This window comes from Suricata suricatta, chromosome 3 (assembly GCF_006229205.1).
Source record: "Suricata suricatta isolate VVHF042 chromosome 3, meerkat_22Aug2017_6uvM2_HiC, whole genome shotgun sequence".
NCBI lineage: Eukaryota > Metazoa > Chordata > Mammalia > Carnivora > Herpestidae > Suricata > Suricata suricatta.
Genome location: NC_043702.1, coordinates 58,322,400 through 58,337,474, shown reverse-complemented (window position 1 = coordinate 58,337,474; position 15,075 = coordinate 58,322,400). Strand labels below are relative to the sequence as shown.

The 15,075-nt window shown below is 40.1% G+C and overlaps 1 protein-coding gene across 1 annotated transcript in view; it reads right to left on the bottom strand.

Moving 5' to 3' along the window:
* The window catches only part of SLC25A12 (solute carrier family 25 member 12), a 201,543-nt gene that overhangs the window by 186,190 nt on the left and 278 nt on the right, over positions 1–15,075 (bottom strand). The window lies entirely within an intron of this gene.

Below are 15,075 nucleotides of genomic sequence, written 5' to 3'. Positions count from 1 at the left end.
ATGTTACACTTGTATGTTATTTTTATATATACATTGAATATAGCAGTATTTTTAACATTTCCAGTGTTTAAAATGGTTTTTCTAACAGATGGACAATATTTCATATTGTTGTATGCATAATAAACTGCTTAGGTTTTTTTTTATTACAACATTCAAATGAATTAATGTCTGTGTGTATATATTTTTTATCTGTTAAATCATTTCCTTAATATAAATTCCTGGGAAACGTAGTTACTGAGTCAAAGGGTAGGAATATCTCTGTGGCTTACTTACATAAACCTGCCATATTTTCCATAATGGCTTGTAAATTACTAACATGAATGTGTGCTCTAGTTTTAACAATTTCAGTGGCAATGAGATGTTGATTTTGTTTTAATAGATATAAAATCTTAAATTTATATTCCTTTTGCTTAATGGGAAGACTGAATATTCTTCCATTTTTTTGAAATTTTTTTCCCTTTTAAGAATAATCCTTTTTTTTTTTTTTTTTTTGTCTTTTGGTATCTACACTCTCACTTTCTAGATGGACAAAGAACCACAGGTTCGCTTGTGTAAGGTCATGTTATAAATTTGTTGCAAAGCAGCCAGGACTATAGGCTTCTGACTTCATTTCATCTTCCATCAAGGAGTCCAGCCAAGTCGTAAGCATGCCAGCCCACTAAGTTCTTTGTAAGAGGGGCTTTTTTTCATCACCATCTGGGAAATACCTCACTTGCATGACATTCACCCTAGGCACCAAATATCCCAACTGCCCTCTTGTTTTTATAACCCTAGAAAAGCAGGTATTAGGAAAAGAATGTTTGATTATAATGACTAAATGGTGCTTCATTTGAAGTAAGGCTTGAGGTTCCTTATTTCTTCTCAACATTTTGAACATCTACGTTTCCTGTGTTTCCATATTCTTTTATATCCTTATTATAACACATATTTCATTCTTCTTGTATAATATGTTATAGTAGGCTTATATGGTGCATTTACTCTGACGGGTTGGGCTGTCCTTATGTATATAACAAGAAGTATGCATATAGCACAAAAATGCAAAAGGGCATACAGTGAAAAATTCCTCCAGAAACAATATCTGTTTCAAGATATAAGAATATATGATACATACATGTGTGTGTGTGTATATATATATAATCAGATCTATGCATATGCATAAATGAGCATATATGTATATACCATATATGTGTGTGTGTGTATATATACACACACACACATATATGGTAATATATACACACATATATATGTAACCTACGTATATTATTCCCCAACTTGCTTTTTTCAATTTTTTTTATATTAGGGAGACAGTGCAAGCAGAGGAGAGGCAGACACAGAATCCGAAGCAGGCTCCAGGCTCCGAGCTGTCAGCACAGAGCCTGACACAGGATTTGAACTCATGAGATCATGCCCTGAGCCAAAGTCAGATGCTTAGCCAAATGAGCCCCCCAGGCACCTCCTCTAACTTGCTTTTTAAACTTGATATATCTTGAAGATCATGAAAGCTATCGTGTTTAATGGTTGCATTGTATTCCATTGTATGGGTATACCGTAAGTTACTCTACCAGTCCCCTGTGATTTAGGTCGTTTCCAATATTTCCCGTTACAAACAGCCCTGTACATGTGCTATGCATACATGTACAAGTGTGCTTGTACACTAAAGCCCTGAAAATCATGTCCTTTAGTGTGACCTTATTCTTCTAGTGACTGTAAACATGAAATAACATGAGGTGACAGAAGCTTGGCAGCGTACCAATGTGGAATAAGCTATGCAAACAGGAGCACACTGGACTTCGACCATCCTCATTCACAGCTAGAGATAGGAATTATTTTAAAGTCACAATGATTTGAATGCTTAGGTATATACACCTGACTTTTTATTCCTTTAGTCTTGCTTAGCTCTTCTCCAACCCTATCATACAGAAGAATTGCTGTACAGCAGGAGTTCCCAACCTCAGCACTATTGACATTTGGGGCCAGACTATTCTTGGTTGTACGGGGCTGACCTATGCACACGGAGGCAATTAACAGCATCCCTGGCTTCTATCCACTGGGTGCCGTTAGCACTACCCCCATTTCCAGTTGTAACAACCAAGTGTGTCTAGACATCACCACATGTCCTCTGGGGGACAAAATCACCCTTGGTGGAGAACCACTGCTACACTGGATGAATATTCATCCACGTTAAGCACTATTATTTATTATGTAACAAAGACACTGTATAAATTCAAAATTCGTAAGGGTATTTGATGAGAAGCTGCCCTCCTTTTTTTTTTTTTTTAATGTTTTATTTATTTTTGATACAGAGAGACAGAGCATGAGAGGGGGAGGGGCAGAGACAGAAGGAGACACAGAACCAGAAGCAGGCTCCAGGCTCTGAGCTAGCTGTCAGCACAGAGCCTGACGCGGGGCTCGAACCCACGAACGTGAGATCTCACCTGAGCCGAAGTCGGAGGCTTTACCGACTGAGCCACCCAGGCGCCCCTGCCCTCCTTTCTATTTCGGCACCCAATTCACTTCTCCAGAGGGAATTACATTTACCAGTTTCTCTTGTGTCTCTCAGAGTTAATTGCAGTCTGCAAATATCCATAAGCAATACTCGGAATCTCTTCCAGCTAAATTTAGCTCCTATTTTTATTAGTACAATTAGAACAATTCAGTTTTAAAACCTTGATTATTTTTTTTAATTTTTAATTTTTAATAGTTTGTCAAATTGGTTTCCATACAACACCCAGTGCTCTTCCCCACAAGTGCCCTCCTCCATCACCACCACCTCTCTTCCCCCACCCCTTCCCCCTTCAACCCTCAGTTCATTTTCAGTATTCAATAGTCTCTCAGGTTTTGCATCCCTCTCTCCCCAACTCTCTTTCCTCTTTCCCTCCCCCTGGTCCTCCATTAGGTTTCTCCTGGTCTCCTGTTAGACCTATGAGTGCAGACATATGGTATCTGTCCTTCTCCGCCTGACTTATTTCGCTTAGCATGACATCCTCAAGGTCCATCCACTTTGCTACAAATGGCCAGATTTCATGCTTTCTCACAAAAACCTTGATTCTGAACAGCTGTTTGATATTCCACAGTTTGATTTCAGTGTGTTTAAACATTTTTTAATGTTTATTTTTGAGAGACAAAGTGCAAGTGGGAGAGGGGCAGAGAGAGAGGGAGACACAAAACCTGAAGCAGGTTCCAGGCTCTGAACTGTCAGCACAGAGCCTGATGTGGGGTTCAAAACCAGGAACCAAGTATGAGATTACCAACTGAGCTACCCAGGCACCCTGATTTCAGTGTTTACACCAATCACATATTAACAGACATTTAGGTTGTTTCTCATCTGTTTTTTTTTTTAAAGAAATCTAACTCTTTATTTAACATCACAGCTAACATCAAATGTTTATTTAAAAAAATAATGGCACCTGCTTTGAACAAGGTGACAGTCTACAGAGAATTTACAATTTTAGGCTGATATGAAACACAGCATCTCAGAAATTCTGCCAAAGACCCTACAACAAACATTTTTAGTTTCCATTTTCAAAACTGCTGAAGCCATGTTTTAAATAAATTTAAACAAATGAAAATTGCAATGCATACTAAAACAATCAAGGCACATTACTATCCAGCTTCTCATAAACAGAGAATTGTACTGACTTTAGGAAATTGTAAGTTGTACTGCTTTATATCCTCTGGGTTACCAAACTCTTGTTTTTTGCTTCTTAATGATTTTTGATGTAAATAGGCCAGTTCGTTCTTTTCAGTGATTTATCTTTTTAGACCAACCCCTTCCTTAGCACGTGTGCTAAACTTCTTGAAACAGCTCTCTCCAGATAGAGCCCTGAATTTTAAATAATTCCAGTGCACCCTACCCCTGGCTCACTCTTTAAAATTAAAGAAATATGCAAAATTGGTTGTTTAATCACACATGTTCATATAAACAAGCATACTGAAACACTTTTCCAGACCACTCCAAATATACTTAGATTCACTACAAAGATCCCGTCTTCTGCTCTTAACAAACTGCGCTGTAGTGAATATTCTTGTGGGAGTCTGTATGCACAATGGTGATAGAATCACTGAGTAAAGGTATATGGACATTTTATATTTTGGTAGGTCTTATACACACTTGAGACAATACGGGAGTTTGAATACAGACTCTGTATTAGGTGATAAGGGATTTTGCATGGTTGTGATAATGACGTTGTGATTGTGTAGGAAAATGTCTTTATTCCTAGGAGTTGCGTGGTGAAGTATTTAGGAGCAGAGTCAGGGTGTCTGCAACTTACATACAAATGGTCCAAAAAAATGTGTAGGTGTGATATATATACTTATGTACATACAGGCATATACAGACATTTCAATAAACAAAAAGAAAGCAAATGTGCCAAATCATTTTAAATCATTGAATCTAAGGGGAAGATATATACAAGTGTTCACTATATGATTCTTCAGCCTTTCTGTATTAAGTTTTCAAGATAGGGGTGCCTGGGTGGCTCAGTCAGTTAAGAGTCCAACTCTTGACATTGGTTCAGTTTGTGATCTCTTGGTCAAGGATTGAGCCCCACGTGAGACTGAGCTTGGGATTCTCTCTCTCTGTCTCTCTCTCTCTCTGCCCTTTCCCTGCTCTTGCTTGCTCTCTCTGAAAATAAATAAATGTAAAAAGTTTTCAAAATAAAAATTGGGAAAGAAAAATTATTGCATACATGAAACAAAAACAATACCATGAAAAAAACAATTGGTGAATAAAAAAAAGCTCTTGGAAATTTAAAATAAATATTCTAAATCAAGCAGTAGAAATGTGGGTCATAAAGTTGAAGAAAGTTCCTAGGACATGGAAAGGAGAAACTATGAGGGAAAAAAATAAATCCATGTGGGAAATCTGATAGGTTATTTTCATTTCAGAGAGGAAAAGAAATTAGAAGAATATTATCAAAGAAAGGCAGGATAATTTTGCAGAGTTGAAGAAATGAATCTTTATTTATTTATTTTTTTAATGTTTTATTTATTTTTGATACAGAGAGAGACAGAGCATGAGAGGGGGAGGGGCAGAGACAGAAGGAGACACAGAACCGGAAGCAGGCTCCAGGCTCTGAGCTAGCTGTCAGCACAGAGCCAGATGCGGGACTCAAACCCACGAACGTGAGATCTGACCTGAGCCGAAGCCGGAGACTTAACCGACTGAGGCACCCAGGCGCCCCAGAAATGAATCTTTAAATTAAAAGTTCACTGAGGGTTGATCAAGTTTAAGCCATCATCATGAACATTTTATTGAGCACTATTTATTGAGTGCTATTTGCTAAGCACTTGAATCAGTCCTGTCAGTTCTCACGACCCTCAAAGGCACATGGTATCCTCCTCAAGTGAGGCCTGGGGAGGTCGCTTCACCCGGTCACACTGGAAGTAAGTAGCAGAGCTAGGATCTGAGTGTAGTCTAATTCTCCTGGGTTCTTAACCACTACATCACTTACCTAAAAAGATCCACATATAGGCTAAATTATTAAATTTCAAAACTCTGAGAGGGTGCCTGGGTGACTTAGTGAGTTAAGTGTCCGACTTCAGCTCAGGTCATGATCTCGCAGTCCGTGGATTCAAGCCCCACATCAGGGTCTGTGCTGACAGCTCAGAGCCTGGAGCCTGCTTTGAATTCTGTGTCTCCCTCTCTCTCTGCGCCTCCCCTGCTCACATTCTGTCTCTCTCTCAAAAATAAATAAGCATTAAAAACTAAAAAAAACCAAACAAACCTCTGAGCATAAAATAAAGATCTTAAATGCTTTCAGAGGTCAAAACACAGTTCACCTAGGGGATCAGGGGGTATTTAAATAGCATTTAGACTTCTCATCAAGCATACTTCATGCAAAATGACAATGGAACAATGTCTTCAAAGAACAGAATCCTATATCCAAATGTGAGGGTAAATTAAAGGTGGTTTTGGAAATCCAAACTAGAAAACTTACTTCACACACTTTATGATGACGTTACGTAAGTCTATTTTAGCAGCGTTAGGATATGAAGTATAAAATAGTAAAACTAGGACTGCCTGTGTGACTCAGTCAGTTAAGCATCTAACTCTTGATTTTGGCTCAGGTCATGATTTCATGGTTGTGGGATCGAGTCCTACATTGGGCTCCACGCTGAGCATGAAACCTGCTTAAGACTCTCTCCCTATCTCTCTCTCTCCCTCTGCCATCTCCCACATGGGTGCCAGCACATATGCTCTTTCTCTCAAAAAAAAAAAAAAATAGTAAAACTAATCTGATTTCAATAAAAGGAAATCTGAGAATGGCAACTGAATAACATCTAACTGGTCCGATTTATAATAGGAAATTATGAACTCAAGGAAAAAAACATATAAGGAAGTCAGAGTCCAAACATAATAAACTGTAGTGACATGACTGAGCAGCAACTAGAAACGAATTAGTGGAGTCCAGTCAGACTGGGAAAGTTTAGGACAGACTTTCCCTTTTCATTGTAACCCTTGTATTAACGGCATGTTTTTAAAAACAATGTGTTACTTTCATACAAAATTTTATTTAAATAATATTACTATGTTGTTCATCAATGGAAGCTCTATATAACTGTCAAAACCATAAAACCTGTAAGTTTTAAAAGTAAGTTTACCTGAAGCAGACAAGTGTCACCTTTAAACGGTGAGACTGTGTTCAGCCTGACTTCCACAAAGCAGAACTCGCCAAAGAAAAGATAATGAAGAGCTTCCTTTAATAAAAAAACAAACAAGTAAAAAACCCTTTAAAACCACAATACTCAATCCTTTTCTTTGGAAACTGATTTCAAAGGGATCATAGTTTACCATACTCTTTATTTGGCTACCAAAAGCAAACTGCCTCTATCTTTGACACCCTGGTTCTGTGAATCAACAAATAAATGCTACATATAAAACCAAATTTGAAAATTTTCATGTCATAATTTTAGGGGCTTTCCGTGAATCCTATGGAGAAATATAATGCTATAAAAAATGTAATGCCAGCTCTTAGGAATATCTGAGGTGTGTAAGATGATACAAGAAGTATCTTATAAAGAGCTTGTAAAAAAATATTTTTTAAGAACTGCAGTATCGGGGCACCTGGGTGGCTCAGTCAGTTAAGCATCCAACTTCAGCTCAGGTCATGATCTCATGGTTTGTGGGTTCGAGCCCTGCATTGGGTTCTGTGCTGACAGCTCAGAGCCTGGAGCCCGTTTCAGATTCTGTGTCTCCCTCTCTCTCTGTCCCTCCCCCACTTATGCTCTGTCTCTCTCTGTCTCAAAAATAAATAAACTATATATTTAAAAAAATAGATAAGAGCTCCAGTGTTATAATGTACACGGGCTGGAAAAGGATTGCACCTTCTCTCCTATGATCTTCCTGGGCCTCACTGTCTTTATCTTTAAATTGGATCAATTTAAATTGGAAGGGGTAGAGTTGGAGTACATGGTCTTTGGAGCCCTTTCTAGGTCTTCAACTGTATTCTCTCTTCAAACTTAATAAAAGACCAGTTGGAAAATGTGCTTTGGTTAGACTCCCGGTTCACCTGGACAGTTCTTCAGATTTTTTTTATTAATAATTCTGGCAGGTGAATCTGTGCAGAAATCTTGGGCTGCACAGTGTGTTTGCCTCGCTCTCTGAATCCCCTTTTGTGAAGGCTGTGGGGCCACCACAGTGAGGCTTGTTTGCTGTCTGCTCCTAGAGCAGCTGCTGCTTTTCTTCCTTTATCCTTTATTGAGCAAAGGAAAATGGCAGTGATGTTTGCGTGTGCTTCTGCGGAGGAGAATGCTCTCCACGCAGGTTATTCTCTGGGTTAAAGTGGACGGGGTGAGCACAGAGGAGCTAGTTCAATGGGAAGAGAGGTCGAGGCAGCATCTGCCCTCCTGTTTGTTTCGACAGTTTCGGTCTTGAATATAGAATGTGTTGAGTGAGAGGCAAGCAGAAGTTAAGGATGCACTGCTGCCTGGTCTGTCAGCCAGTTTGGGGAGTGGAGGCGGAGAGTGGGAGAGGAGAAAGGGACACACAGCTAGTTTTCCTTTTCTGTGATTCAATCCCTTGTAATTTCATAATCGCCGCCTTGGAGATTCTCACTGCAGTGTGTTTTGTGTAACTGTTCACTGACCAAGGAGTACTGTTTCCTGCTTTTGGCAGGAAATATCAAAATTCCAAATATTTTCCACCTTGTGATATTAATGGTCAAACCTGGTTCCACACAATCCTACAGGACCGTGTATTTTTGATCAAACACACTAAACATGAAACAGCAAACAGAACCATAAATCCACCAAAAGAATATACAAAGATTGAAAGATATGAGAAGGTAACCAAGAGTGTACTATTACTTCAGGAGGGAAAGGAAAAAAACCAGTAAGTAATGTTACAGAAAATGGGAACAATGAAAGGGAAATAAGTGCAGGGTGAGGGCAAAAGGAGGAGAGAAAGCACAGTCAACTGCAATAAAGCCGTAAGTAACAGTGTGCGCTTCTGAGCTTCTGCATATGGACTGCTGAGCCTGCTGTCTTTCACTCCACACAGATGTGTGACTGGTCATGGTAAAAACAGGTTCCTTCCCTTAGAAAGCCCAATCAGTGGTACATGCTTAGGAAAAAAATATGGATGAATATCCATCAACTTAAGACTGGCTACCTGGAGAGAGCTTTTCTGGAGGAGTTCTACTTTGTATATGATGTATCTCGGTACTTTTAAATGTTTTTAACGAGCACAAATACATACTTGTGTAAACAGAAAAAAACCAAAGCAGACTTTAAAATTTTTTTTTCAGTTTTGAGAGAGAGAGTGCACCTATGTAAGCAAGAGCTGGGGAGATGCAGAGAGAGGGAGATCATGTATGTGTACATGTGCCAGGGAGGGGCAGAGAGAGAGAGAGGGAGGGAGGGAGAGAGAGAATCACAAGTAGGCTCTGTGCTGTCAGAGCAGAGGCCTACTTAGGCTTGAACTCATGAACCGTGAGATCATGACTTGATCTGAAAATCAAGAGTCGGCTGCTTAACTGAGTGAGCCACCCAAGTGCCCCCAAAATAGACTTTTTAAAAAAAGTTCCGGGGCGCCTGGGTGGCTCAGTGGGTTAAGCCTCCAACTTCGGCTCAGGTCAGATCTCACGTTCGTGGGTTCGAGCCCCGCGTCAGGCTCTGTGCTGACAGCTAGCTCAGAGCCTGGAGCCTGCTTCCAGTTCTGTGTCTCCTTCTCTCTCTCTGCCCCTACCCCTCTCATGCTCTGTCTTTCTCTATATATCAAAAATAAATAAAACATTAAAAAAATTAAAAAAAAAAGTTCCAACGATAGGGCGCCTGAGTGGCTCAGTGGTTAAGGGTCCGACTCTTTGATTTTGGTTCAGGTATTGATCCCAGAGCCTGGGATCAAGCTCCGTGTCAGGATCCATGGTCAGTGTGGAGCCTACTTAAGATTCTCTCTCTGTGCCTCTTCCCCACTCTTGTACTCTCTTTCAAAAAAAAAAAGTTTTTAAAAATATTCCAACAAGATCAAGAATATAAGAATATTTTCCTTTCTCTTTTATAAGTGTGGATTAGAGGTGATAAAGAAGGAGTTATATCCCTTTCTTTCACCTTCATCTTTGCAGAAAGTGAAGGATATTAAACAGATTCCAATATTTACATAATTAGAGGTCAGCATTTTTCTCAGTTTTTGACAGCCAGGGATAGCTGGACTCTGTGACCCCTGACACCTGTCATTGTTCCTATGAGGCTTATAGTCTCAAGGGTATTTGGTCTTTCTGTATGGACAATCTTGTGAGTATGTTGGTCTAGCTTTCCATTTTTTTTTTAAGATTCTATTTTTAATTAATCTCTACACCCAATGTGGGGCTCAAGACCACAACCCCAAGATCAAGAATTGCATGCTCCACCAACTGAACAGCCAGGCATCCCTCCAATTAGTTTCTTAAGAACAAAAAAAGTATCATATCTCTTTGGAGCCTGGAGTAGGCATTTAAGTATTTCTTCATTGGCTGTTTGATTGCTAAATTCTCTTGCAAACTTTTTGCCTTTCTTCCTTACTCTGAATGGAACTCTTCGTTCTCCAGAAGTGTCCAATCAGGTGCTGTTTTTCCACGGATAACTAATAGAGTCAAGATGGCAGCCGCTAATGGTACACATCTTTATTTAGATTTCACAGGAGCAAATGCACACTTCTCTTTTAACCCAACTTACCCTCAGAGCCCATTCTAAGAGAAGAGGTCAGGGAAGTCTTTTTTCTTAAACCTGCACAGTTCTGAAGGCAAATCTGACCAAAACAAGTATTACCAGAAAACTTAGAGGCATCAGTGTTTGAGGTCTCAGACCACCCTCATCCTCTTCCCAATAGCCTTCACATACACTCCTTCCCTCGCTTCTTGCCACCATTCCATGCTCCAGCAAGGAAGAGCTTACTAGGCTGAAGCATCATTTCTGCTTACAATCTCCCATCAAATCTTTTAAGCCAAGAGATTGAACCAACGTAATACTGGCCAGACTGGGCCTGAAAGTAACAACTCCCTTGGGACAATGTTTTGGTCTTACCCTACAGCTAAGTCAGCCCTGTGTGAATGCATTTTACTCTGCTTACCTTGACAGACTGTTCAGGAAGGGGCAGCAAGCTATTTGCTGAGTCCACTTGGATCAGGCCTAGCAATGGGGATAGATTCCTGATGTTTTCTGAATTTCAGTGTAGGAGGGGCTCAGGTAGGATTTATAGGATTCACATAGGATTTATATGACTGAGAAAATGTCACTGGACAACTCAAAAACGAGAGGGACATAAGAGTCACGAACAAGTAAAGCCCCCTTGTCCCTGGGACCCTCTTAGCATTGTTTTCGATCAAAACAGGGCACAAGCAGCAAGGAGAAATCTTCTCAGTTTTTCACCACTGCCTTGGATATGGCATTACTCAAAAAAAAAAAACAAAAAAAACCTGGAGCATCTACACATTTCCTCTAAGGACCCCCCAGATTACACAGTAACATATCCACTGTTGTCCCAAATGACTGCTATAGGAAATACATTCTATCAGCAGATTGGTTAGGAGAGTGCCTTAGAAATGTTCTGCCCGAACATTTAATCATTTGAAGCTGGACCCTAACTTTCCAGGGTCCAATGAACTGCTGAGAGAGGTCCCTGTTGTATGTGCAGACATGTTTATGCAGGACTCCTCGTTCCTGGAAAGAATGTTCATTTGACTTAAAGAACATAAATAAAAGTATTTCCTCATACTAAAATCAGATAAGTCCGAGAAGACTGGAATTATTCTTCTCAAGCCATGGAGTCAAATGCTAAGAAATGATCCTAAAATCAAAAGACAAGTGTCTTTTGACAAGTGTCTAATTGAGATGGCAATATTGAGAAGCAAGGTCAGGGAGGGCAGATGAAGGCATCTCAGGCTCGGTGACAGTCCTGCTGAAGCTGCGTGGGTCACAGGGCACTGGTTTCCCTCGGCAGACCACAGAATCTGCTTTGTGCCCAGTAGGAAATAGTGCGTTATTTCAGTTAGTTTTACAGTATGTTCCTATATTCTTCTATAGATACGTAAATATCTTAGTCTGTACTTTATAGTCTATGCTTTTAAGTATCTTGCATCATAGGTAATCCTAATAAGCATTGAAAATCTAAACTTGCAAAACAAGTTACAGGATGATGTTTTACAAAGCAACATTTATTTTATTTTATTTTATTTTTTAGGTGGGGGGTGCCAGTGAGTGATGGGCACAGAAAGAGAGATAGAGAGAGAGAGAAAGAGAGAGAGAGAGAGAGGGAGAGAGAGAGAGAGAGAGAGAGAGAGAGAGAGAGAGAGAGAGAGAGAATCCCAAGAAGGGCAGTAGAGGGGGAGAGAGAGAAAGAAGCAAGGCTCACTGGAAGCGAGGCTCAATTACACCCCAGGCAGGGCTCCTACTCACCTGAAGGGGGAATCAAACTCACAAACTGTAAGATCATGACCTAAGCCAAAGTCAGATGCTTCACAGACTGAGCCACCCAGGTGCCCAAGCAAAACTTATTTTTAAAGAGATTCAATCCCTGTTGCATAATCCCCTATAACAGTTTTAAAACGTGAATTTGAATGACAAACTCAATACATACATTACAGAAACCAATATAATTTACAACTTTTGAAAAAGGAATATGGAGTAAGTCTATAATAAAATATCATTACATAGAAGAATGGAAAACTTTATACAACTTTTGAAAAAGGTATATGGAGTAAGTCTATAATAAAATATTATTACGTAGAAGAATGGGAAACTGACTTCAAAAATAGGAATATGAGAATTTATTTCTGAATTATTTCTTTTATAAAAAAAGATTAAAAGATTTTAAAAGATGCTAATAAGACATCTTAGGTAAGACTTAGGTAAAAGTAAAAACCAAGATAAAAGACCTATAAAACAGTAGGTAATCACAATTAATAAAACATTTTAGTATTGAAGAGTGAATTTTTGGACACAGAAACTGAAAGTATTAGGAATTTATCTTTTTTTTTTAACTTTTTAATGTTTTTTATTTATTTTTGAGAGACAGAGAGAGAGAGAGAGAGAGAGAGCGCGAGCAGGGGAGGGTCAGAGAGAGAGGGAGATACAGAATCTGAAGCAGGCTCCAGGCTCTGAGCTAGCTGTCAGCACAGAGCCCGATGTGAGGCTCAAACCCACGAACTGTGAGATCATGACCTGAGTCGAAGCCGGATGCTTAACTGACTGAGCCACCCAGGTGCCCCTAGGAACTTATCTTTTATTTATTTATTTTTTAAATGTTTATTATTTTTGAGAGAGAAAGAGAGAACACAAGCAGAGGAGGGGCAGAGAGAGGAGACAAGGAATCCGAAGTAAGCTCCAGGCTTTGACCTGTCAGCACAGAGCCTGACGCGGGGCTCAAACTCACAAACCACAAGATCATGACCTGAGCAGAAGTCAGACACTCAACAGACTGAGCCACCCAGGGGCCCCAGAAGTTATCCTTTATTTCTTGAACCCTGATTTTGAAAAACTAAGTACTCAACTTTTTATTCAAGAATCACAAGTACAAAATCTGAATATTGGTGGGAGTTCAAATCAGTAAATACCACAGTGTAGTTAACCTTCCTTTCACAGGTGGGAAGATGGACAGAAATGGAGTAGAGAAGTAAGTCAGTAGTGGTTACTCATCTAAATGAAAGCATTCTAATGCCCTGAATGCCCAGGATCACAGAATGTTGGAATTGCAACGGATTTCAGATGTTGGTGGTCTAGCCTTTTATCTTGTTGGTCAGTATGCATTTATCTCATAAATTGATGATTTTGGAGGACACATACTGGCAACTTTCAGTCTTTCTAATGTCAGTGCAATATGGTACGAGAGAAGTCAAATTCACTGACCCAGAGGTCAGTGGCTGAGCTGTATAACCTGCATAAGTTCATATCTGCCTCATTTCTAGCTCATCCTAGATACATACCTTCTATGCTGAACTTACTGAGTATTTCCCCAGTGGACTGGACTATGGTGGAGCCACCTGAGTCCTCATAGTGCTTCCTTTTCCTTTTCCTTCTAGACGCAGGGGAGCACAATAGATTTACCGTATTCAATAGCCCTCTCCCTGGAACTGATCTGAGTTTGAAAAAGGTGGAGCTTGGGCACGTAGGACGCTCAGGCGGTTAAGCCTCCAGCTTCCACGCAGGTCATGATCTTACAGTTCATTGGTTTGAGCCCCGCGTCAGGTTCTGTGCTGACAGCTCAGAGACTGAGCCTGCTTTGGATTCTGTGTCTCTTTCTCTTTCTGCCTCTCCCCCACTCACACTTTGTGTGTGTGTCTCTCTCCCTCTCAAAAAATAAACAAAAAAATTTAAAAAAAAAAGAAAAAGGTGGAGCTTGAAGTAACCTATGGAGTACTTTTCATTCTTATCCTTGTACATCTTAACTTACCTCAGTGGAAAACATTATTTCTCTGTCTCTTTTTTTTTTTTTAATGTTTTATTATTTATTTTTTGACAGAGTGAGACAGAGTACTAGCAGGGAAGGGGCAGAGAGAGAGGGAGACACAGAATCCAAAGCAGGCTCCAGGCTCTGACCTGTCAGCACAGAGCCTGATGCAGGCCTTTAACTCAAGAACTGCAAGATCAAGACCTGAGCTAAAGTGAGAGGTTTAACCGACTGAGCCAACCAGGTGCCCCTCTCTTTATCTTTTAAGGTGACCCAAAGGCATCTGGAACTGGGTCTCCAGGTATAACATGTGTCCTCCAGTGAACTGCCGAAGTCCATTCTCTTTGAAAGTAAAAATATCAAAACTATGTAGTCATTAAAAAGAATGAGTTTGAACTAAGTGTTTGAGATTTGATGTTTGCAACGAATGCAAAAAGCAAGTCCTAACAGTAAGTATGTGAGTCCATATAAAATATTTTACACATATTTGCCTGTAAAAGGCATAGATGATGCACACAGTGGTTGACTGGAGAGTAGGGCTGTGGTGTGCAGACAGGATTAGGAAGAGGACTGGGCTTTTTCCTTTATTCATTTCTGAACCGTCTGGACGTTTCACTAGGTGTGTACTTAAATTCTTAAACATTAAACATCACATGCATTCATCAAGAATCCTTAGCAATTTTTGCTGCATTAAAAGTCTGGAAAACTGTTAAATTCTTAGTTTGATTGGTTCCGTAGAGAGTTCAGTTGCTTCAGGTTCTTTGCTGGGCACGAGGCTACCAAGATCAGTAATACCTGGTCTACGACAGGATGGAAATCTGCCCCAAAATGCAGATAAGAGGAAAAGAGAATTCGGTTAAAAAAAAAAAAAGGCACCGTCACCACTAGGGAGACATCAGCACCCTCACTTGTCTCACAATTGGCCTTCTTTCTGTAGGCTTCATCTTTTGGCAGCGCCACTGGCAGGCGTCATCCACCCATTCTCAAAAGTCAAATTTAGGATTAAGACTCCAATTAATACCGCTGAGCGGGAAGTGTCCTTGGGGAAAGAGAAGTCCCCCGAACATACCCACTGGGGTATCCAGAATTGATTTTGCAGCTGCACAGAGATTCCTGTCTTGTCTGGAGTCTCTGCTGAGTAATGTACATTCTGGGACAGCAGAGCGGCAGCTGGTGACTTTGAACCAAATTTTACCTTTCAACTCAATCCATGG